This window comes from Lutra lutra, chromosome 13 (genome assembly GCF_902655055.1).
Source record: "Lutra lutra chromosome 13, mLutLut1.2, whole genome shotgun sequence".
Taxonomy (NCBI): Eukaryota; Metazoa; Chordata; class Mammalia; order Carnivora; family Mustelidae; genus Lutra; species Lutra lutra.
In genome coordinates this window covers 13759375-13785649 of record NC_062290.1, presented here as the reverse complement: position 1 = coordinate 13785649, position 26275 = coordinate 13759375, and the positions used below count along the sequence as shown (strand labels likewise).

The window sequence follows — 26275 nt, the reverse complement described above, 5'->3', positions numbered from 1 at the left end:
AAGTTGAAAATCACCATTATCACTTCCTCTCTCTCTCTCTCTCTCGCTGGTCTCACTCCTATTTTCCCTTACTTCTTTTTTCTCCCATCTTTGGAGATGTTGGGGGTATACTTTGTAGATTATGCAACCTTTCAATGCCCTTCCATGGATGTCTTTTGGATTTTGGAACCTGCAGAACAAAACCTGGTCAGTATTGTATGAAAAAGACTCACCTAAGAGGTAAGTCTTGACACTTACAAAAAAAGTTATTGGAAACGAGTGTAGGAAAAATCCTTTTATAAAAGCAAACATTTACCAAACATTTACTGCATGCCAAATGGTGTACTAAGGGCTTTACTGGGTTACATTATACAAACAAAACAATGACATGAGCTGAATCTTGTCACTATCCCCATTTTTTTTTTTAAGATTTTATTTATTTATCTGCAAGAGAGAGAGAAAGTAAGCGAGAGAACAGGAGTGGGGAGGAGCAGGAGGAGAGGGACAAGCAGACTCCTCCCTGCTGAGCACAGAACCCACCATGGGGCTCCATCTCATGACAGTGAGATCACGACCTGAGCCAAAGCCGGAGTCAGATGCTCAACTGACTGAGCCACCTAGGCGCCCCAAGGATCTTGTCACTATTTTCATTTTAAAGATGAGAAACCTGAGGCTTAGGAAGATTCAGAAATGTGCATGAGGTTTCGCAGGCAGTAAGCATCGAAGCCAGTATGCAAATGCACATACTCCAATTCCAGAGCCTGGGATCCTAGAAAATGTCCGAATTGCTCCATGGATACCACGCCCAGAAGCCAGCCTCATCTGCACGGGTTAAAGAGTAAATGCAAAAATCTGAAGGATGAAAATGTTAGGAGAAAATCCTGAAGAAAGTATCTGAAGTTCGAAAGAGAAGAGGTCTCTTGAAAACCCAAAAGACAGATTGTAAAGGAAATGACCAACAAATTTGAAGACTTCGATATCTTATAAAATTTATAAAATGAATGACAACCCCAAAATTTGAAAGACAAAAAGCTGCTCAATCCATCAGTAAATATCAAAGAAATGCAAAATTACAGAAATACATATTTTTGACCCATCAGATGATAAAAATTAGAAAAGCTTTGTAATATCATGGGTTAGTGACAATATGGAGACATGAGAACTCTCATACATTTCCAGTGAAAATCTAGATTAGTTTAGTATTTCTTTTAAAGATTTATTTATTTATTTGAGAAAGAGCACAGACACACCAGCAAGGAAAGGGACAGAAGGAGAAGGAGAGAGAGGGTCCTCCAGCAGACTTTCTGCTGAGCACAGCCTGACGCGGGGCTCCATGTTAGGACCCTAAGATCACGATCTGAGTTGAAACCAAGAGTCAGACGCTCAACCCCCTGAGCCACCCTGATGCCCCTAGTATAGCATTTTTTTTTAGACAATTTGGGAATTTCCATTGAACTTTTAAATGAATGCGGCCTTCTACAAAGCAATTCTATTTCTCAGTATCTATTGCACAGAAATATTTCACACATGACACAAAAAGCCATGTTCTCGGGGTTATCCCTAGAGTATTATATTTAATAATAAAGTAATGGAAATGACCTAAATGATTATCTATAGGAGAGCGTTATTTAAACTATGATGTGTATTCAGGCCATGGAATGCTATGCAACGTTTAGAATGAACTAGATCCCTTTGTTAACATGGGAAAAATCTTGAAAACATTGCTGAGCAGAAGAAAACTCAGTTGCTAAACAGTAGGTATGGCATCCCAGTTATGAATAAAAACCTCCATGAAGCAAAACTCTAAATTCCTGAATGGAATTGGAAGGAGAGAACAAAAGTTAGAGGAGATCAAAGTTAGTAAAGAGAGAAGAGAACTCGGGGATCCCGTGGGATGGGTTTTGTTATTAAGAAGGTTATTTGAGGGACGCCTGGGTGGCTCAGTTGGTTAAGCAGCTGCCTTCGGCTCAGGTCATGATCCCAGCGTCCTGGGATGGAGTCCCGCATCGGGCTCCTTGCTCCTCAGGGAGCCTGCTTCTCCCTCTGCCTCTGCCTGCCATTCTGTCTGCCTGTGCTCGCTCTCCCTCTCTCTCTGACAAATAAATAAATAAAAAATCTTTAAAAAAAAAAGAAGGTTATTTGAGGGGCGCCTGGGTGGCTCAGTGGGTTAAAGCCTCTGCCTTCAGCTCAGGTCATGATCCCAGGGTCCTGGGATCGAGCCCCGCATCGGGCTCTCTGCTCAGCCGGGAGCCTGCTTCCTCCTCTCTCTCTGCCTGCCTCTCTGCCTACTTGTGATCTCTGTCTGTCAAATAAATAAATAAAATCTTAAAAAAAAAAAGAAGGTTATTTGATCTTGTTCAGCTTGTCTAGCCTGTGGCCTCTCCCTAACCACCCCCCTTTCCCTCAGGCTCCCACCTCTGCCACTCAGAGCCCCTTCCTTGTGGAATGGGAAAGGGACCAAGGCCCCCTGGAGCCATGAGATGCTCACAGTGATTGCTCTTCTCTCCCTAAATAAGGACAGACTGTTACGGACACAGTGTAACTTCAAGACAAGTACTAAAGGCAGTCTAGTCTGCACAGAAGAGACTCTGGGAGCTGACATGTCAGATTACTGACCATAGTTCTTGGTGCATCAAGGACCTGGTTTGACTAGTGTTGTGGGCGGAGCCATTTCCTAACTTGGAAATTTTGTTGTGAGACAAACAGAAATGGAACTTAACACTTTTGATAGCTTTCTGCATAGGGTTGCTCAACTTGGACACTACTGACCCTTTGGCAGGATAATTCTTTGTTACGTATAGTAGGGTGTTTAGCACATCCCTGGCCTCTACCCACCACCCGCAAGTAATATCTTCCAAGTTGTAACAACAGAAATGTTTCTGGGCGTTATCTAATGTCCTGGGGTGGGAGGCAAAACTGCGGGTTTTGCTCCAGCTGGGGGACTACTGCTCTCCCATGTTTCCAACCATCTTGTGTTTTGCTGCCTCTGGGGAACTGCCCCTCCGTGTTCTCCCTCCAGACCGGCGAAGCTTGGGGTGCGAGGATTACAGGACAATACTGTCACTTACTTTACACTTGTATTTTTCACATTGTCTGCAGCAGCATGCATTCCTTCTGTAATCAGGTGAAAACTAAGTGAGATCAAGGACATGCGTCCATTTCTGAGAAGCACTTACACATCTAAACGACCCCTTCTGCGGATTTAGCCCTTTGTGTAACTCATGACCTGGGTTAAGCTGGAGAATGAGGAAGAGAACTTCCCAGCAGCTAACGCTTCAGAAAGTCCCACACAGTCAGTGGCAGCTGCATGGCTTTTATCATCTGAGTTTGAAAGCTATTTTGTTTTGAAATTTCAAAGCTTTTGTATTGCAGTGTACCCATCCAGAACACACTTAGGTGGGAGTTCTTAAAGGCAAAATGTGTCTTGATAAACCTAGAATTTTTGCTTTGCCTTTTTTTTTTAACCTGTTAGTTACTTAAAGCATCTGAAGCCAGGCAGACTGGACCTCACGCCCCACCTCTTTTTTTTTTTTTTCCACTAAGCTCTACAGCCAGCGTGGGGCTTGAACTCACGGCCCCGAGAAAGAGTCACATGCTCTACTGACTGAGCCAACTCCTACCTCTTGTGTTTCCTTTAGGAGGAATTCAGTGGTATTCCATTTCAGGCTGCACAGAGACCCAAGATGACTGCTTCAAGAAGAGGAAAATGTCTTCTGGAATGAGTGCTACCTACTGTTGCCACAGTCCCCTGTGCAATTTCTGAGCCAGTCGCGCATTTCCAAGTTGCCTGATGGATCAGCCCATCCCCCCACATCTCACCTGATCACCACAAGACAACAAGCTACCATCTGCAACACCTCAGACCTTTGCGGGTCATGCAAGTTGTGGTGTGAAAAAAACTCTGATTTTCGAGGTGACTCACTCCTTCTCCCCCACTCCAAACTCCTTCCAGAAACATCCTTTCCAACACCATGTCTCTCCTCTTTCTGCTTAATTCCCCTTCTGGTGATTTCAAAGCTACCAAGAAGGAAAAGTGTAATTCCTTGAGTCAAATTATGCACACTGTCTCTAGTTAACTAGTTTTCTTAAAGATTTCCACATTCCAAAATACGGTTACAAATGAACTGTATCCCAAGACTCCAGGAGACCTGAAAGTGTTCATTTGGTTTCCAAAGCAAACTGCCTGGCTCTTTGAGGGGTAACTTAGGCCACAGGACAAAGTGCTTTTACCATAAAGAAAATAAGCCACAACTAAGCAAACCAGGCCTCTGAGAACTATGGCAAAGAGCTCAGGCAAGGGCAAGTGTTGGCACTTCTGTCTCCCATCTGCGTTAGGATTTGTCCAAATTCTGGATTTCCATACCTTAACCATACCTAAGTGCTTTGGCTCATCTAACTGGGAGTTGAAGCAATTCACTTTAAGCAGGGGAACAAATTCGCCTCCACAAGCAATTTTAGGGGGTTCCGAGTACACTTGGACTGATGTTCAATTATTCTCATTCAGGGCCCTACTTATGCAACAGCCAGATTACTGTGTTTCAATTTTTTAAGATGTTTTTCTCTGTGTTGTCAGGAGTTTGAGAAATCCATATGGTAAATAAAAAATCTCAACAAAATCTTCTTTTTTTGTCTTCTTCTCAGAACCTAAAACAACATCTCATATACAGTGGGCCCTCAATAATTGTTCTTCTATAAAGTTTGAAGAAAAACTAGCGTTCTTTAAAAAAAAAAAAAAAAAAGGTCCAAGGAAACAAAACATCTCCCTCCACACTCATTTCAGCTATATTTCTTAGACCATATTTATGAACTTACTAAGGAGAAAGTTTCTTCATCCTAAGATTTAAATCCATTTGCCATTATTCACTGTCACTTTATGCATTAGCCCCGTTGTTAAACAGATCAATGAACTTCGTGAAGATACTTCTAATTCTGTTGTGTTTTTTTTTAAGATTTTATTTATTTATTTGTGAGAGAGAGAGCGAAAGAGTGCACTTGAGAGGGGAGAAGGTCAGAGGGAGAAGCAGACTCCCCATGGAGCTGGGAGCCTGATATGGAAATCGATCCCAGGACTCCAGGATCATGATCTTTGCGAAAGGCAGTCGCTCAACCAACTGAGCCCTCTGTTGTTTTTTTAAACATACATTATTTACCCAATATCACAGGGAAACATGACAAGATCGGACAGTCACTAATTCCATAGGCTTCCCTAACTTAATTTGAAGTCCCAGTGATGTAATGACTAGAGAACAAGGAAGCCTGGGCTCCTGCTGACCTTTGCAAGTCACCTTGGTGTCTTTGCACCTCATTCTCCTCCCATATAAAATGAAGAAGATCGGTCACATAATCTCTCAGATCTCTTTAGGTTCTAGTATTTTATGGCTTGACATTGATACCTCTTTGGTGTTGTTAGATTAAAAAAAAGAATTAATGCTGAATATCTAGAAGATAGACCCTGGTTATATGATCAATGCTCTCCTAGCTCTGTGTAATCCAGGAAAATTAGAGGAGAAATCCAAGTCATGACAAACAGTGACCACCACTGAAGCAGTTTACTACCTGCATGCCAACTTGACCTAAAAGTCACAGAATAAAAACAATTTTCACATCCATGATGTGGTTTGCTGAACAATGCCTCCCCGTGAAGATGTCCACATTCTAATCCCTGGAAGCTGTGAATATGTTACTTAACGTGGCAAAAGGGATTTTGTAGATGTGCTTAAAGATTTCGAAGTTAGGAAATTTTCCTGGATTTGGCTGGGTAGGCCCAATGTAATCACAAGGGTCTTTATAAGAGAGGGAAGCAGGAAGGTCAAAGGGGAATTTTAAGATGATACATGCTGGCTTTGAAGACAGAAAAAAGGGGTCACAAGCCAAGGAAAGTGGACAACCTTTAGAAACTGAGAAAAAGGCAAGAAAACGGATTCTTCCCTAGAGTTTCCAGAAGGAACAAAGGCCTGCGGACACATTTTAGACCTCTAACACCCATAATTTTAAGATAAATTGGCTTTAAGAAAAATTAGATGCAACTGACCTATAACATACTAGTTTCATATGTTGAACATAATTATTTGATATTTGTATGCATTATAAAATGGTCAACCCCATAAGTTTAGTTAACATCCATCACTACACACAGTTACAAAAAATTTGCTTTCTTTTTTTTTTTCTTAAGATTTCATTTATTTATTTGAGAGAGAGACAGAGAGTAAGCACTAGCAGGGGGAGGAGGGGTAGAGGGAGAGGGAGCTGGACTGGGGGGAGGGGGCGTGCTCCACGCAGGGCTCGATCCCAGGATCTCAGGGTTACGACCTGAGCTGAAGGCAGATGCTTAACTAACTGAGCCACTAGGTGCCCCACATTTGCTTTCTTTTAACATGATCTGTCATAGCAGTCATGGGAAACAAATACACTTGATCATGCAAGGTATGGCATTTCCCCTCCCTTCAAGGTCAGCACACCCAACACTTGGTTTACATGAATCCGATTTCAAGAGAGACATTTCAGTGTCCTATTATCTTCCTTTCATTCTAACAGTTTCTCAGTCATGATTTCTCTTAAAACACACAGATGGCCTATAGACATGCAATCATATCTTTTCAGTCTGCACCTCCCACTCAAGCGCCTATCCATTCAAGATTTCTTCAGCTAACAAGTTTATTCTTTGCCTACTCCTCTGATCAGTTTATCAGACTTCACACCGAAGGGCCAGCGGATCTGAGGTCTTCCCCTGATCCTCAAAATACCAGGTTTGTTTCCTTGTTAATAACGTTTTTTCTTCTACAACTGCAACAGAAGCTTCAGTGGTTAGTGCCCCTTCATTCATTTAAAAGAAACGTCTCTGTAGTCAGTAAACTGGGGCCATATGGACAACACATCAGGAAGAGACAAATGACTCCATTAGTCAAGGAGGGATGGGACAATTTTCGTGCCGATACTCAGTTACAAGGTTTCTAGAAGCTCCAGAGGGAACATTTTGCAAGTGAGATGGCTATTGCTATCTCTCCAGTGTACCAATGAGAAGTCTGAGCCTCCATAGCTTACAGGGGGCACAGGGGGAACTTATGGTGTGATGTACCATAGACCTTTGCTTCATCACAAGGCCCGTCTCTGGGAGAACGACAGGGGTAAGCAAGAAGCCAGGTCGGCATGATGGTGTGACCAACTCCTTGGGACAACTACACGTCTCTAAGACAGGAGACTTGGGGTCTATGAAAGAAGCACAAGAGCAAAGAAACAGGAGGAATGGGAAGGTTGGTGACTGACCTCTGAGTTTCAGAAGTGACTTGGAGTCTGACTAAAAAGACTTTGGCCAGCAAGAAAAATTTAGACAATGATGGAGAAGTCTGGAATCCTGAATGTTGCAAGCTATGTAAACAAGTAGAAAGTGTTTTCCTGTTTTAGTTTTCTGCAGGAAGGACTCCGTACGTTAATGCTTTTCTGGCTAAAACAGCAGGCTGATGTGCACCACTGGAGACCTGGGAGACACCCACATCCTTGGGGACATTGAGGGCTAGTGCAGCTCTGACTGATTGTCCAGAAGAGTACATGTTCTCTCTCCTGGCACTGACCCAGGTTTCTGTAAGCCTTATAGGTGAGGGTACTAGAGGTGGCTGTACCTGCTGGCGAACACGTTTCTCCCATCTTGTGCATCTCATGAATCTTTGCAGATCACCACGAGGAAGTAATGCCATAACATCTTTTGGCTGAACCTAAAATCCTAACACTTCCCATTAACAAGACAGATACAGAAAGGTAGATCCATGATCTATCCTTCCCACAACTTTGCAGTGTGCATATATTTTCTACCTTCTTGTGCCCGCATACAGTGAATAAAGTTAATAGATCCTGCCACCAGAAATTATTGTGTAGAATGGTACTTCCAGGTGGAGCTATAACTAGCAATCTTAGTGCCAGGGGAGGCACAAAATATGCCCTCAAATTAACTTTGTGATTCATGTCTTGGCTCACGTGTCAGTGTTATTGATAATACCTACCATCTGGTAGCTTCCATTTTAACTATTACTCTTGCTAACTAAGTGTTAAGTGTAGTGATAGTGCACGCACATGCTGTTGAATCAGTTGCACAGTCATTTTAAAATGCGGCACAAGCTAAATTTCAGAGCCCTGGGGCAGAGCGGCCAGATGTTGTTACAGCTCTGATTATGGAGAAGGAAGAGAGAGGAAGAAGGAGCAGTCAATGACAGTAGAAATTTGAAGCAGAGAGGACTCATTAACTTGATACATATTTACTGAGCAATTCGTACATGTCAGGTACAATGGAGGTGAGGAAGATACAATGGTGAATAATTTAGATGTTCATGCAGTTACTTCCGATATGAGGGAAGCAATCACAAAACCGGCATTTGTAATACAACACAGAAGGTCTGGAATGTTAAGAACTGCAGGAGGTACCTACCCCAATGATGGTCACAAAAGACCCTCAAGGGAAGTATGACTAAGCCAAAATCTGAAAGAGGGGAATCAACCAGAAGAGCTGGGAGGTTGGAGGCTTCTGTTGCTTGAGATCCAGAGTCCAGACTAACACAGAACGTCCCCTGAAAAGCCTAAGGGCAGTGGACAAAGAGCTTTTCATTTTAGAAAAGTCACAGTGACTTCAGTTTAGAAGATACCCGGAACTCGAGGTTCGAAGAGCATTTAGGCTTTCACCGCAAGCCGGGTGAGAGATGATGGGGAATCTGTAATAAGAAAGTGGCGGTGGGTATTGTTAAAATTTTTCCGGCGAGATAAACACAACACCAGGCAAAGTGGGTGCAAGGCAAGATTTATCGAAGGCCCTCTCCGGCGAAGTTTCAGGGCTCAGGAGGAGGGGAGCCAGGAAAGTTGCACCGGGAGGAGGTGGGCACCCTCGGGCGAGGTTCCTCCACTCTGGAAAGCAGAGCAGCGCAAGTCGCGCCCAAGGCAGGGAGAAGGGGGCTTTTAAGGGGTCTTGAGGGGAGTTCAGGGCTCTTTTGGCAAAGTTTCCCTTATTCGGATATTTCGCCTGCTCGTCGGGGTCCCATGGGTCCACTGGAGCCCCGGGGCAGGGGTCTCCGATTCCCGCTCGTCGGGGTCCCATTGGTCCACGGGAGCCCAGGGCGGGGGGTGGGGGGGGGGGGTCAGATTCCTGCTTGGGTCTTTGTTCTCCTGTCCGAGCACAGGTTTTGTGGCGGGAACTTTCGCCATCTTAAGTAGCCATTTCTTTCTGCCAGCCCAACAGGTATAAGAGTAAGAAATATTTCTTGCACTAAGTGCAGGAACGCTGCCAGTGAACAACAGTGAACAAGTTCCTGCTCTTGGAGATCTTACCTTATAGTGGATCTTACACTGCAGTGGAACAGGCAATAACTAACTCAGTATCTAATAACCTAATGTCAAGCAAACACCATGGGAATCAAGTTAGACGGGTTAAGGCGATGGGTGTGTGCTCTATTTTAGAAACGATGGGCAGAGCGAGGCTTCTCCAAGCAGAGATCTGAATGGGATAGAGGGTAAGTCATCTACAACATGGAAGGTAAGCATTTAGGCTGCCGGGACCTCAATGCTCTCCTCTGGATAGATAAAGCTTGAGACACTGATTAGTCGCCCTGATGGAGACTGCTAATGTGCAGTCAAATATGCAAGTCTGAAGCTCAAGGGAGAGATCTGGCTGAGAGAGAGAGGAATTTGGGATCCATCAGCAAAAAAAAAAAGATGCTATTAAGTATCTTTGACCTGAATGAGACCTCCTAAGGATGAGTATAGGACTGCGCCCTGGGGTCCTGCAAAATTTAGAGGTAGAAGAAAAGAGAAAGAATGTTCTAGTTTCCGCATTGGAGAAGACCACTTAATAGAGGCTGGAAGAGATCATCAAAGAGCCCTTCCACAGAATCTGGCACAGTGACTGAGGTCGTTTGTAGAAAAAGATAGTGAGAAATAAGGCCAAAAATTCAGCTTGTTGAATTTTAGTTGAATTTATCTATGAAAATGGCACTAGGCATCGGAGCATATGGGTTTGAAGCTCAAAAGGGAGACATGGGCTGGAGATAGATTTGTGCATCCGGCATCTAGGTCAAAAAATAAGATCAGTGTGATCTTTTAGAAAGACGTTCATCGAATGTGGTTCAGCAGGAAATGAGAAAGAGATCTGTAAAGGCTCAAGGGTAAGTTCGGGTTATTGCAGAAAAGGAACATGTATTAGGACTTAGCAAATGAACGTGGCTAAGCTTCAACCCTGAGGCTAAGTTGAATAAGGTCTATGTTCTGAGAAGAACAGAGGCTCTGAAGCTACAACAAAACACACCAAGGCTGTAAGTTGAGTTGGACTATTTACTAGCTGCATAACTCTGAACCCATTACGCAACTTTCGGAGTTTCAACTTCCTTATTTATAAAACAAGGCCAACTGCATCTGCTTCACTGGATCTTGCAGAGTCTGACATCTAACAGATGCTCGCTACTTTCTTCCTCTTTTTTCTTTCTCTCTGCCTGGAAAGTTTGCATCAAGAAAGCAGAGCAGGGGGGCGCCTGGGTGGCTCAGTGGGTTAGGCCGCTGCCTTGGGCTCAGGTCATGATCCCAGGTCCTGGGTTCGAGCCCCGCATCGGGCTCTCTGCTCAGCAGGGAGCCTGCTTCCTCCTCTCTCTCTGCCTGCCTCTCTGCCTACTTGTGATTTCTCTCTGTCAAATAAATAAATAAAATCTTTAAAAAAAAAAAAAAAAAAAAAAAAAGAAAGCAGAGCAGGCTAAGTAGCAATACTAAGAAAGGGAATGTCTGGAGCGGGGTGCAGCTGTGGTGGTCAGAAGAGGCCACACCCAGAAGGTGACCTTGCGTGGACCTTCGGCGAGGGTGAGGCTCAGACCCAGAATCCTTCAAACTTTCAGAGCCATCGGATCACCCGGGACACCTTGTTACAAGGCAAGTTCTCAAGACCTGCCCCCAGTTAGTCTAGGTTAGGCATGAGGCCAGGTGATACTACCTTCTTTCCCCTCCTTTTTCTTCTTTTTTTTTAATTTAAATTTTAGGTAGTTAACATACAGTGCAATATTGGTTTTCAGGAGTAGAGTTCAGTGATTCATCACTTATAAACCCAGGGCTCATCGCAACAAGTGGCTCCTTTAGTGCCCACCGCCCATCTAGCCCATCCCCGTCCACCTCCCTCCATCAACCCTCAGTTTGTTCTCTATTGTTAAGAGCCTCTTACGATGGGGCGCTTGGGTGGCTCAGTTGGTTAAACGTCTGACTCTGGGTTTCAGCTCTGGTCTGGATCTCAGGGTCGTAAGATTGAGCCCCACATCAGGCTCCACCTCAGCACGGAAGCTGTTTAAGACTCTTCCTCACCCTCTGCCCCTCCCTGCTTCTCTAAAATAAATAAATAAAATCTTTAAATAAATATGTATCTTTTTAAAAAGTCTGTTATGGTTTGTTTCCTTCTCTTCCTTTTTTTCCCCCCTTCCCATATGTTCATCTCTTTTCTTTAACTCCACATATGAGTGAGATCATATGATATTTGTCTTTCTCTGATTGACTTATTTTACTTAGAACAATACACTCTAGCTCCATCTACATCTTTGCATATGGCAGGATTTCATCCTTTTTGATGGCTGAGTAATATTCCATTTTATATATGTAATATACAAATAATACAAATATTTATATATAATATATAAAATGGATATATATAACCATTCATCAGTTGTGGGTATTGGGCTCTCTCCATAGTTTGCCTGTTGTTGATAATGCTGCTATAAACATCGGGGTACACGTACCCCTTCAAATCTGCATTTTTGTATCCTCTGGGTAAATGCGTAGTAGCTCAATTGCTGGATCGTAGGTTAGTTCTACTGTTTTCCAGAGTACCTGCACCAGTTTACATTCCCACTAACAGTGCAAGAGGGTTCCCTTTTCTCTGCATCCTCGCCAACACCTCTTGTTTCTTGAGTTGTTAATTTTAGCCATTCTGACAGGTGTGAGGTGGTATCTCACTGTGGTTTCGATTTCTATTTATTTCCCTTGTGATGAGTGATGTTGAGCATCTGTTCATGTGTCTGTTGGCCACCTGAATGTCTTCTTCGGAAAAGTGTCTAGTCATGTCTTCTGCCCCTTTCTTAACTGGATTACGTGTGGAAGGGTGTTGAGTTTGAGAAGTTCTTTACAGATTTTTGGATACTAACCCTTTATCAGACATTGTTTGCAAATATCTCTTCCCATTCTGTAGGCTGTCTTTTAGTTTGTCCACTGGTTCCTTGGCTGTGCAGAAGCATTTTATCTTGACGGAAGTAGTTCATTTCCGCTTTTGTGTACCTTGCCTCCGGCAACATGTCTAACAAGAAGCTGCTGCAGCCGAGGTCGCAGAGGTCGCTGCCTGTGTCCTCCTCCAGTATTTCAGTGGATTCCTGTCTTGGGTCTTTCATCTGTTTTGAAATTATTTTTGTGTATGGTATAAGAAAGTAGTCCAGTTTCATTCTTCTGCATGTTGCTGTCCAGTTTTTCCAACACCGTTTGTTGGATAGATTGTGTTTTTTTCGTTAGATGCTCTCAGGTGATACCACCTTAGATAAATGGAAGAGGGTGCAGAGCACTCTGGACTGGGGCACAGGATATATGTGGATTCGTGATCTGTTAAATATAAGTAGAAAGCTCATGTGGAAAATCACAGCGTGTAAAGGAGAACACTGAGTGCCCAATAAGGAGACCTTGGATTATGGGCAAGAATGAGAAAGAAGTGAATTGAGTTCATACAGTTTTGGTTTTTAAAGATCTCCATTTAATTCCATGACTAGGAAAGATCACAGGAAAAAAAAAAAAAGGGAAAAAAAAGGCAATGTTGAAAAAGAGAGAAGCAGACAGATCCATGAAAGGGGGAATGCAAGACAATTACAGAGAAAGGCTACCAAAGAGGCACATACATGATCTTAGGCAAAGATTTAATGTCACATCCCCTCCCTTCCACCATCTAGAAAAGACAGGACTGTTTATAATCTCTGAGTTTCTTACAAGCACCCACTTCCAATGGTTCCCAATCAGGTGTGGGAGTGGAGGAAAGCAATCCATAAACTTGGATGGGAAAAAAACTGTACCTTTACTCCTCTATTTTCACTCATCTGTAACTAAAATTTAGTATCTCCTTCTATAATTAATAAAACCAGCATGTCCAGGATAGTAATAGAAATACCTGTGACTTTGTTATTAAAAAAAATAACAAATATTGTTATATCATATTTTCATTATACAGACAAAAATTCTTGTCGTGCAGATTATCTCCAGATATCATCGATGCTCATCAACACTTTAAAATTACAGTAGTCATTATATCCAGCACTAGAGCTTATCTAATACACTGATAAAGAAGCACATGTATTATCATTTGGGTTTTTAATATTCCTTTGTAATCCTATATATTCTATTTTAAGCATTTGGAAAGAGTATTCTGGAAAAGGGTCTATTTGCATTACCTGTTGCTATGTAACAAATCACTGGAAAACTTCATAGCTTAAAACAGTGGTCATCTGGGGGCACCTGGGTGGCATAGTCAGTTAAGTGTCCAACTTCTGGTTTGGCTCGGGTCGTGATCTCAGGGTCCTGAGATCAAGCCCCCTGTCAGCCTCTGTGCTCAGTGCACAGGCTGCTTGGAGTTTCTCTCTCTCCCTCTGCCCCTCTTCCACTTGCATGCCCTTGCTCTCTCTCCCTCTCTTTCTCTCTCTCTCTCTCTCTCAAACAAATAATAAATCTTTAAAAAAAAAACAACAATGGTCATTTTACTATTACTCTCATGGTTCTGTGGCTGATAGCTCCACTAAGCAATTCTTGCTTGGGGTTTCTCAAGAAAACACAGACAGTAGCTGGGCCTGGTACAATCCATTTATAGGTTTAGCACCTAGACTGGGAAGACCTGAACAGCTGGGGGTAGGACAGGTGGGACTCATTCAGAATCTCTATCTTTTTTTTATTTACTTGTTTAAATTTTATTTTATTTATTTTCATAATGTTAAGTATACCCTTTAATCCCTCCAGAATCTCCGTCTTTAAGTGATATTTCCACGTGGTCTAACACGGTAGCTTCAGGGTAGCCTGACTTTCTACAAGCAGCTCAGAGTCCCAAGACAGAAAGCCAGCCAGAAGCTGTACTGCTTGTTACTACTTATGTTCAAGGTCACGTGGCACTTCACCTTACTCCGTTAACTGAGGCAGTCGCGGAGACCTACCCAGGTTCTTGGGGAAAGTACATAGACTCCATCATTTGATGGAGAAGAACTAAACTTCTGGAAAAAACTAAGACCCGAGATACAGTTAAGACCACTTTCGTAAAACACAGTCTACCACAAGACACACAAATTTCACCAGCCTGTCAAATGGGTCTGTGGCATTTAAAAAAAATGTTGGGGCGCCAGGGTGGCTTAGTCGATGGAGCATCAGACTCGGTTTCTGCTCAAGTCATGATCTCAGGGTTGTGAGATCGAGCCCCCGGGCAGGCTCTGTGCTCAGTGCAGAGTCTGCTTGAAATTCTTTCCCCTTCTTCTCCCTCCCCCTCTGTGCCATCCCTGCCTTCCCAAGCTCTCTCTCTCTCAAATTAAAAAAAAAAAATGTTAAGAATCCTTCTAGGGGCACCTGGGTGGCTCACTCAGTTAAGCGAATGACTCTTGATCTCAGCTCAGGTCACAAGTTCAACCCCACACTGGGCTCCACACCAGACATGGAGCCTACTTACATAAAAATAAATATATAAATTTAAAAAAAGAAGCCCCTTCTAAAACCTCATCACAATGGAAGTTCACTCACATTACTAAACTCCCCTGAAGACACTAATTGCTTCTTCTGGATCTTTTCTGCTGATCACATTTAGTGATTCTCTGGCCCATTTCTTCCTTTTCCGTGTTGATCTTGTTTCTCTGAAACTATCCCTTCCAGTGAACCCCACCTCCAAAGTGCAACACAAACACACACTCTTAGATTTCATTTTTCTGGCATAAATCCTTTATCAGAACCAAAATGAGCCTGTTTGAAAGTCACCAAGGAATCCTTTTCTCTATATTTCTAAATTACATGTGTGGAAACAAATGCACCTCGCTGATGAGAATGCTGTTAAGGATCCCCTCAGCCTTTGGCTCTCAAACCTGGCGAGAGCCTCACCTGTAGCCCAGCTCCCAGCACCTTTAGCTTCCTTGCTGTGCTGCCCTGAGCGCCTCTGCCATCTGGTGGCCAATGGTGGTATAACTGCACCTTGTGGTCCCTCCTAAAGGCTTCCTGCGAATGCTCTTTCCCAGATCCATCAAGCCCGGATGCCCGACAGGTTCTCTCTTTATTTCCCAATGTTCTGCACCAAGTTATGCAGAGACAACAGCCTTGAGTTATCAAAGCATATGTGATCTTTGTTGCTAGTAAATGAGCCAAAACCTACAACAGTGCCTGTAGGAGTTACACAAACTCCAACAGAGGGGGCCTAGTGTTAAAAATTTATGATGAAAAAGAAGGGAGGAAAGGTAATTCTTGGGGTATAATGAATTGAATTGGTCCAGAGGATCATGTAGCTCTGAAGTTCAAAAGACAAGTGAGAGTCCTGTATGCACTGCTGAGCACCACAGGCGGACACTATCCCAGCTGCACAACTGACCGGCAGTGGGCAAGTTACCTCTCTGATGTTGGTGTCCTCATCAACAATGTGGTGATTGTAACATTTACCCTGCACAATTTTTCTGGAAAGTAAATAAAATGCCTCATGAAAAACACCTAGCTTAGTGACTAGCAGGCAGGAAGTGACCAGACACTGCTTTAATTACTGTTACTATAGAGATGGTTCAAAATGTCAGAATCTCTTCTGTTAAGAGGAGGCAAACTCCTAGCGCACCCATGTGCTTATGATAAGAAAGTGACGCTAGAAATGGGCTCAGTCACTGAGTGTCTGCCTTTGGCTCAGGTCATGATCCCAGGTCATGTGGGATGGAGTCCCACATCGGGCTCCCTGCTCAGTGGAAACCTTTTTCTCCCACTCCCACCCCCCTTACTTTGTGTTCCCTCTCTCTCTGTGTCTCTCTTTGTCAAATAAAAATAAATAAATAAATCTTTAAAAATATAAAAATAAAAAATATAAAATAAATTTAGAGGGGGTTATATATGGAGGAAAACCTGAGGGAGAAGTTGGGACTGGGACTTTTTATTTATGGAGAAGCCATTTACAATCTTTTTTAAATAAAGGCTCTCCTATGAGAGATGCTAATGGGTCACTGTCCCGCCTCATGTCCACTAAAAGGAAGAACCAGAGGGAATGAGGCCAAATTGTTAGTAATTATGCTTAAACCAGAAATACCTCAAAGAATATTATAGATCCTTTTCATGTTTCTACTCTCAAAAGAAATAGTATTTCACCTTAAACAGAATGAAGTCCCAGATATAGACGGGCATGATATGGTCTGAAATGTCACCTACAAGGTGGAAGAGGCCTCATGTGCCCAACCTGCCACTAAGCAGCTGGCCGAGGTGTCACAGCCCACTGAGGGAGCAGTGTCATTCCCCGAGGCTGACATGCTGGAAATTCAGCACTGGCAGTAGCCAGCAGCCAGTAGGTCCACCTTGGTGAGAGCAGCTCATTCTTTGGGAAAATGCAGAGCCTCCCTTCCTACCAGTATAGCTACTCCATGTTCAGGCAGTGGGTGGCCAGGGAGAGACACTGGCTGATATCCCCTGGGTAAGTCATCCTGTCCGTCTGGTTATTGAGCATCTGGAGCAGATGCCCTTGTGTTCAATCCTATAGGTCCACCTTCATGTCTCCAATCTTCCATTACTGCTAGTTTCATGTCCTTGACTAACTAATCAAGCCATTTGCCCTACCCAGAAACCTGTACGTATCCATATCTCTGGATGCTTCTCCCACACAAAGCGAAGAACCAAGTGTACCAGTTGTTTCTCTGTCCATTGGAAGGATTCCCCTCACTCTGTCCTTGAAGGTCAATACTGAATGACTGTCATGTGGCAGCTGTCCATTTTCTTCTTTCCACAATATACTGATCCAACCCGCCCATGAACCAGACACAAGAGCTTTCCTCTTCTACCACTGGATCATCTGGAAGCTGCCATGAGAACATCCCCATGAACCAAGGAAAAGGCACCAGTGCCACACAGGTGACACCCTGTAGACCTGCTTGGGCCTGGTCTTTATGAACCATTTTCCCTTTGCACAATGGATTGTGGCAGTTCCTTATGACTCAGTGGTCGTGACGATGTCCAGCCCAAGGTGAGCAACCTGACTGTCATCATCACTTGGTATCACATGGTCAGGTGCTCGATCTCTACAGTATCATGGTAGCCATCATGGAACCTCTTCTCTATGGGCAGTGGATGTCCGCTACAGGAGGAGTGAGTGCGTCTAGAACCCTATCAGTCTATGCTGCGATTCTCCTACTGGAGCTTGTCAGAGACTAAACAGTACCCCCTTTCACATAGACAGTTCCAGCACTACTGGGTCTGCTGGATCATTTAGCACAAGGTTTAGGGCAGATTGTGGTATAACCCTAAACTATAGTAAAGTCCTTTCTAGCTCCAGTCTTTACTCAGAACTGTCCAAAATCCAAGTGGCCAAAAGGCACTGAGCCTCCCTCTTAGTGGTTAAAGTTACAAGGTGCTACGATTTGGCTTTCTACTTAACGAAGATGTCCCAGCATACCCCAGACAATTGGATCTCTAATAACTTTCCCAATATGGCAGCCTGCTTTAAAGGATGAAAGATAAAATTCCTTTTATCTTTCACCCTTTAGAGCAAAAAACTCTGACTAAAGCATCCACAGTGTTTGCTACTTTCTGTTCCCCGGGTCAGATTAACATTGTATCAGTGATATAATGGACCAATGTGTTATGTTATGCTATAAAATATCAAGATGGTCAGGGTCCATGGAGATTATTTTGTGTCAGCAATCAGGAGGGTTAATAGAACTTGAGTCCAAGTCCATAAATGTGTATCACTGCTGGTTCCACATTGTGAACACCCTGGATAACCTTTATTGACAGAACTGGGGAAAGAAAAAATGCATTCCCCAACACCAATAGCCATATACAAAGTGGCAGATCTGTAACAAAAAAAGATGCCACATATATCAGAGCAGCTATAAGCGGGGATACCTTGGTTTGTTTATATAGCCCACCTTTATAGCAACAATCCATCTGGTTTTTACAAGGGTTATGGAACTGAACTGAATAGGAATATAATGGGGAGCCCTTAACATTTTGAGCTTAGACTCTGTACTATAATGAACAGGACTCATACAGAAACCTCCCCAGTGTGTCCTTCTATTTGGGAAAGAACCGAAGGAACGTGTCCTGTACATACTTGCTGGAGGGTCGCAGAAACCTACCTTCAGAGACCCACCCTTCCCTTCAAATGATGGGCTTTGGGTGTGAGAGCTACTGAAATGCGAAAACTGGGACAGAAATCATTGATAGTGGAAACTAACATGTCTTTTGCTCATCAAGTCTTACTTTCTTTCTGGTTCTACAAATCAAGCATTCCCCAGTTGGTGACCCACTGGTCTCACCACTGAGAACATCACAGTCTTAATCCTCACGGCAGATCTCTGCCAATCGAGATGCTTTGCCTGACACTCATATTTCTGTTCACTGTAACAGTTCGGTCTCCCTTGCATCTGCTGCTTTGAAGCTGCCACTGGCATCTGTTATTCGGAAATCTTACTGCTCTCACTGACGCTAGGAAGATTAATTTTGCAATGGCTCCTACTACTGTCAGTCCCAACCTATGAAGGCAACCACCACTGAGGTTTTAATGATTCTGGTGCCCTTCCCCAGTGTATTTCTTGTCACTTTAACAAAAGGAGTACCTTCTGAGCCCTCATTGAGAATCTAGTCAGCAGGGAGCTTCTCTGAGCTCGTGTAATAAATCTATTCTAGCATGCCCACTCTCTGAGCGTAATGACCCCTTCCTCCATACGCTTCCATATCATGATTAAGCTTCAAGGAGCCACCCAACAGCATACTGGAATCCGCTGCATGTTTGTTTACCAGGACATTTAATCTGGAATCATGGGAGAGTGTTCCAGAATCATTTCACTGTTGCTAACCAGTTTTATATTGTTCCTCCACCTCCTCACCCAACTCAATACTCTCAAAATCCATTCCTGCACATGCTCCCTTGGTTCTGCAAAGTACATACTAGCCATGACCTGCAATTATTGGTGAATATCTATTTCTTCCCTAGCAGGTGTTAAACCTCTTGGCATATGCTGAGACTTGACCCCAGTTATTGGTCTGGAGGCCATGAGCTGGAGGGTGGGGAAGAGAGTGTCGAATCTTGAGGACAAACATCATCTTTCAACACAGCCTACCTTAGGTAAGGGCTCTGTAAGACCTTCTTGCAAGGGAGGCTGCTCTCTCTCCCCTAGCAAGGACTGTCACTCCTGCCAGCAGGATGGGTTCAGAGGAATACAGGGAGGGGCCCAAGGTTCTCAGACACATCTTCGCAATTGGCTTTATCCTGGAGCCCTGACTTTAGCATAGGAGACTGGTGGAAGCTGTGCCTTCTGGGGTTCCTGGCAGCCCTGTCACCTTATTATTAAATTGAAGGCCTGATTGTTAGCAAGGCCGCTCTACAGAGAGACAAAACTCTTCATATGCTGCCAAACAAGCCTTCTGGCTTTTACAGCTTCCCTTGAGGTAACAGTTGGCTGACCTGCATGTCTTCTCCTTTTCCTACAAAGATTCCAAGGCAGACATCCAGCCAACTCCATCATCTTTAGAATTATCCTCGCCCCCTACCACTCAAGTGCTGGGCATCTGACCAACTCAGAACTTCTCCTTTCACTCATACCTCATCCCAACCCATCCACCGAGAGCCTTTGCGACTGGGGTGCTATCACGTGCCATGGATTAAGGCCACCCCACTCGCCACTAGTCATGTTATCTGTATAGGTAAGACGTGTCAGGAAGCCCACTGTGATGGGTCTGTTTTCTCAGGCCAGTTCTGGTACCAAATGTCCTAGTTTAGATTTTGCCTAAGGCAGAACTGGAGACTAGGACTTAGACTTGAGTGCAGGTTATCTGTGAGGTGATTCTGGGCAACAGGAGTAGGGGAAAGTGAATCAGAGACGGAAGAAAAGCCAATGTTAAGTGTGCATTGTCAAGGTCACTCCTATCTCGACTCCTGGTACCTCCTGAAAAGTAGAACTGTCCACCCAAAGGATGGAAGGCTGGAACATTTATTCCCTGGCTCCCATCCCGTATTGGCTGAGGACTGCTTCTGAAGCCATTATCTCCCCTCACTGCCAGGCTACGGTTGGCAGGGTTACCCTTGAATATCTATCAAAGTAATAATCTATAGCAATAATATAACCTCATGAGTTCTGAGCCCTGTGGACACAAATCTTTTCTTAAGCCCGTAAGACCTTCATAATCATAGGTTGACAGACAATGTTCATACAGTTTGGGGGTTTTGTTATAATTGACTCATGGCCACACTACAAGTCTACTACATAGATTCAGTGTAATACACCGCCTTAAAGCTCTGTTTCATTTCTTTTCATAAGATTGGAAAGCTCTAGAAAAATAAGCAGTAAAAACCTTTAAAGAATTTTTAACAAGATTAAATATAGATGCCAATTTAACTAACATTTCAGTAGGTCTGTTATTCCTGAAACTTATTGTCTAAAATGTTAATTATCTTGGCATTGAACGTTAGATTCCAAAAGGTTGTTCCTGTACAAATTTCATGGTTATTAAAGGCTATAGTAGAACTTCAACATGAACACAGAATAGTCATTATAAATGGTCCCTTCACCCTCAAACACATCAAAACACATACACATGCATAATTATACTTTGTAATATATTTGGAAGAAGCCGTCAGGAAATAATCATAAGAAATACTTAAGACTAATGAGGAATATGAAAAAGTATTCACAGCAATAAGAGCAGAAGAATCTGAGTACATGCATGACCAGGGAATTCTCTCAGCCAAAAACTAAAGTCACCATATGCCTGTCTCTTGGGAGATATGAAAGGTAATGAGTATTGAACGAGTCAGATCATTGAGGAAACATGAAAAAGAATAAGACTGACTAGGAGGTCTGTTGCTCTGAGTATGGAATGAGGTTCCCCTAAAAGTCATTTTATGCACCTGCCTTGTTCCCTGCTGGTTGTCACTCTGTCTGGCTCTTGCTCATGGAAGAAGTTGTGGCTTTAGCCTTTAAAGTCACATTCCTGGTTATCACTTCTGAGAGGGTCTTGTACCGTGAGTCCTATAACCCTTCTCTCAGCAGGATTCGAGAGCTATTTTTTTTCAATGTGATTAATAATTCAATGGATTCAGATGCCTGAGTGGCTCAGTCCAGTGTCTGCCTTCAGCTCAGGTCATGGCCCCAGGGTCCTGGGATCGAGTCCCATAATGGGCTCCTTGCTCAGGAGGGAACCTTCTTCTCCCTCTGCCTGCTGTTCGCCCTGCTTGTGCTTTCTCTCTCTCTCTCTGACAAATAAATAAACAAATCTTTAATAATGCAATGGATTAGTAACAAGAACACCTGAAATGAGGTTGACCTCAGTTTTGAGCCCTGCACTTCAGATTGGGAAAGGCCCACTATATGGTCAGTTTAAGAGACGGGTCCTCCTTGGAGAGCCAAAGAGGCAGCAGAATGTAAAGCGAAGAGCATGGAATTAAGCATCAGGCACATCGGGATGCAAGTCCCAGCTCACTGAACCACACTGGGAGATTACAGATGGTCTCTGAACTTCATTAACTACCAAAGAGGAAGCTGAGAACGGCCACCTTCCAGGGCTGAGCTCTCCGTATCGTCTACTCACTAGATACCAGCCTGCGATGGCTGGAAAGTACGGGCTCAGGAGTTCTTGCTGCTCACCCGCTGTGTGATCTTGGGCCAATTATGAACCTCTGTAGGCCTCAGTTCCTTATCTGAGACGTGGGGATAATGATAAAACCTTCCTCACTGGCTGGCTGTGAAGAGAAAAAGCATGACTGCTCTTAGTACACTGACCTCTTTCAATTCCTCAAACGTGCCAGGCTTATTAGTATCTCCGGAACTTTGTCCCTGCCTTCTCCCCTGCCTGTAACTGGTGTGTGTGTGTGTGTGTGTGTGTGTGTGTGTGTGTAAGCATTTACAGCAGTGCCTGGCACATAGTAAGTGTTCCGCAAAACTGAGCTACTGCAGTGTCACTATTATTCTTTAATCCTACAGAATTCTGAAAATCCTGAGGATTTGGGACCTAGTTCCTCCATCTTCCAGAAATCTTTAACCTCTTCCAAGGCTAGCTGAACTTCTGCTGCATATACTGGTCCACTAAGAAATACATTCCCCAAGGCACCTGAGTGGCATAGTTGGTTAAGTGTGTGATGCTTGGTTTGGGCTCAGGTCATAATCTCAGGGTCATGAGTTAGAGCCCTGAGTCAGGCTCCTCGCCTAGGGAGGAGTCAGCTTAAGACTTTTTCTCCCTCTCCCTCTGCCCCTCCTTCCCCCCAAAAATAAATAATATGAGAGAGAGAGAGAGAAAGAAAGAAAGAGGGAGGAAGGAAAGAAGGAAGGAAGGAAGGAAGGAAGGAAGGCAGGCATTCCCAGTGGTGCCTGGCTAACTCAGAAGAATGTTAGACTCTTGATCTCAGGGTGGTGGGTTCGAGTCCCACACTGAGCAGAGAGCTTACAAAAAATAAACTTAAAAAAAAAAAAAAAAAAAAAAACAAGAAATACATTCCTTGCCCAAAAAATAAAAATAGAATTACCATATGAATCAGTAATTCCACTACTGGGTATTTACCAAAGAATATGAAAACATTAATTCAAAAAGATACATGCAGGCCTGTGTTTATTGCAGCATTATTTACAACAGCCAAATGATGGAAGCAGCCTGAGTGTCCATGGATGGATGAACAGATATAAAAGATGTGAGATACACACACACACACACACACACACACACACACACACACACACAGAATATTACTCAGCTGTAATAAGGAATGGGATCTTGCCATTTGCAACAACATGGACAGATCCAGACGGTGTAATGCTAAGTGCAATGAGTCAAGAGTTAAGACAAATACAGTATGATTTCATTCATATGTGGAATTTAAGAAACAAAACAAACTGATAAGAAGAGGCAAACAACAAAACAGACTCTTAGAGAACGAACTGATGGTTGCCAGTGGGTGGGGGGATGAGCGGAATAGATGTTGGGGAGTGAGGAGGGCACTTAGGATGAGCACTTAGGAAGGTACAGAATTGGTGAATCATTACATTGTACACCTGAAGCTAATGTAACACTGTGTGTTAACTATACTGGAATCAAAAAATTTTTAAAAAGGAAGAAAGAAATACATCCCTCTAGGATATGCCATTCTCCATTTCCTCTGTCATGATGTACCTAGAATGTGCACAAAGAAACACCGGACCTATACGCCCGCCCCGGCCATTGCTCCTACTTTGTGCTCAGCGGGGACCCACAGGACAATGCTGTCCTTGGGAGTTTAGATCCAGGTTTCAGGCTCTGCTCAGTCTTTGCTTGGTGGCTTTTGAATCCAACCTAAACTTTTCGGTATCTTCCTTTCTCTGTTTTCAAGCACCAGTTACCTCACTATCCGTTGAGGGAATTAAATGAAGTGAGGAATATGACTTGCATATATACCGGGTCACTCACCCATCTTTAGAACAAATCTAAACTCCTTAGCGCGGCTTTCGCCTTCAGACCTCACCCCTACACTTCCCTTCCCCACCCCACCCCCTGCTCCATGTACATTGGCTTCTTTCTATTCATTAAACACCACGTGTACTCATAGCTCTGCAACTTTGCCCTTGGGTTTTCCTCTGCTTGTAATGCTCTCCCTCCAGATGTTGCAAAACTGCTTAGTCTGTTGTCTGATGAATATCCCGCTGGGAGGCTTCTGCATCCCCCCGTCTCCGCACCACCTGCCTAGTCTGAGTGATGCCTGCTCCCCCACCTTGCTATCACACCCTCTTTTCTTTTCCTCATGGTACTTATCATCATCTGACTTACTTTGCTCATTTACTCACTTATGAACACTTCTCTCCGGGAGCAAGAGCCCTGTCTGGCTGACAGCCCTTCCCCCAGTGTCTACAGACAGCACCTGGCCTATGAGATGCTCCGTAGATCTTTCTCCAGAAGTGGACCTGCTCCACAAAGGTGTAAGGATGCAGGTATCTTGAGGAGTATGTCACAGTGACTGGCCATAGCCACTCACAGCCAGTGTTGCGGTCACCAGAGCTGAAGAGCCCTGCACATCCCGGAGGCTTTCTTTCTTAGGGACGCTCTGAAGGAGGAATCACTTTAGACAAAAGCAGGTGAGCGGCATGGTGTAGGGAAGTCTTTTTGTGAAGAGAAAAGCTGTGAGCCCTCAAACAAGTCGGGGAGATCCTCACAGCACCCACAAAAAGGCAACAGTCACTGAGAGGGAAGCCCGACCCAGGAGAGAGCACCTGGAAGACATCAAGATGGAGGCCGAAGAAGGGGCCAAAGAAGAAGAAGCAAAAAGGGCATCGTGAACTGGATTTGGAACTAGAATGGTAAGATGTCAGGAGGACTGCTGTGGGAATGGTCTGCCCCCATAAAACATGTATTTTAGCATTGACCTTGTACATAACTATTAGGGCACAGTGGTAAGAGAGTGAAGACTGACTTTGAGATGGCTTCATCATTGCTTTTCAATTGTATGTCCTTAACCAAAGGAGTCACTCTCACTTGGGCCTCACTCTTAACTCTTAAGGTTAACCCTACAGACTGTGGGAACAGGATCCTGCCACTGTACAGAGAGCCTCCGTGAGAATGTGGCTTTGTTCTTGAAAAATTACTCTGAAAGGGCAACAAAGTAGGGAAATGTCTGGTGGCATGCAGAACCCAGTCTCCTGTGGTTACCTTCAACTTCGGGGCCACCAGAGTCGGGGTTTGGCTCCCACTCCTACAGAACCTATGCCCCAAAAGCTTGATCCAAGGTCAATTCCACTTACTGCTTTGTGGGTGCTGGTCCCTCCACCAGTTTTCCTAGCCTCAGGGCCTTTTTCCCCTTCCTTCCTTTACCTGAAATAGACTCTTCCCATGGCTTTTCCTGGTTATCCACAGCCTGCTCAAATGTTATCTCTTCCAAGAGGTTCTCCTATTGGAAAGTAACTTCCCCGAGAGCAGGGATCTTTCTGTCTTATTCACCTGCTACACCCTCTCCCTCCTAGAACAATACCTGCCCCATATTAGGTGCTCAATAAATATCAGTTCGTTCATTGAATGGCATAGGAGTTCGGGCTTTTTGCTAGTCTGGTTAGATTCACAATTCTACATTAGCAGGGTCTCTAATACCTATATATTTTGTCAGTGATCTATTTAACTTCAAGTGTAAAGCACTGACTTTGGAGTTGACCAGATCTAGATTTTAATCTTAGCTTTGACATTTCTAGCTCCATGACTATGGGCAAATTATTTAACCCCTCTAAAGCCTGCATTATTTTATAGATACCAACACTTTCCTCATGGGCTAGTTTAAGAATTAAATAATATATGCAAAAGGCTTAGTACAAGACTTAGCACATGATAAGAACTCAATCAATATAACCCATTAATATTATAGATTAATGTTATTGTTACTATTAGTGCTATTTTTATCATGTATGCACTTTGCCGTAAGAACAGTGTGACTTAGGACACCTGCCAGCTGACGGCTGCACCTGACCGAGTGCATATCCATTTGACACAGTTGGCTCCCACATGTTTATCCAACAGCAGCAATGAGTGAATCTTAAGGGACAGGTGGAATTTAGAGAGGCTACAGGTGGACATAGGAGGGCATTTCACATTGAAAGGGACTGTATGGGGAACGGACAAGTGGGAAGTTTGAGGAACAGCAACTAGCTCTACCAACCAGACCCCGAATTACACTCATCCATTTATTCATTTGGAAACGATTTTCCAATCACCTGTTGTTAAGCAGTGCCTGTGCTAAAGGCTGGGAATTAAAAAGTATTAGCAAGCCTTCCCTACCCTCAAGAAGCTCAGTCTAGAGAGGGGACTAGGCTGCTCAGTCTAGAGAGGGGACTAAGACTACTAGCTGTAGCAAGAGTTACTAGAGTACAGAAGAAAGGAAGCAAGACCTTTCCAGGTGAAGAAGAAGAGAGGACAAAGCTGAGAGTAGAATGGGACCCAATGCAGAGGCACAGCAGATCAGGCCCAGAGGGCTGTTTAAGGAGAAGTACTGAATGGTGCCTGGGTGGCTCAGTGAGTTAAAGCCTCTGCCTTCAGCTAGGGTCATGATCCCAGGATCCTGGGATCGGGCCCCATATTGGGCTCTCTGCCCAGTGGGAAGCCGGCTTCCCCCTCTTTC

The 26275-nt window shown here is 43.9% G+C and overlaps 1 long non-coding RNA gene across 1 annotated transcript; it reads right to left on the bottom strand.

Moving 5' to 3' along the window:
* On the bottom strand, positions 1-23529 carry LOC125084079 (uncharacterized). Its single transcript, XR_007122463.1, has 3 exons — positions 23375-23529; positions 21801-21895; positions 1-169 (listed from the first exon to the last, which is right to left on the bottom strand). It is a non-coding gene; the product is annotated as an uncharacterized LOC125084079 (long non-coding RNA).
* Between the last annotated feature and the right edge of the window lie 2746 nt (positions 23530-26275).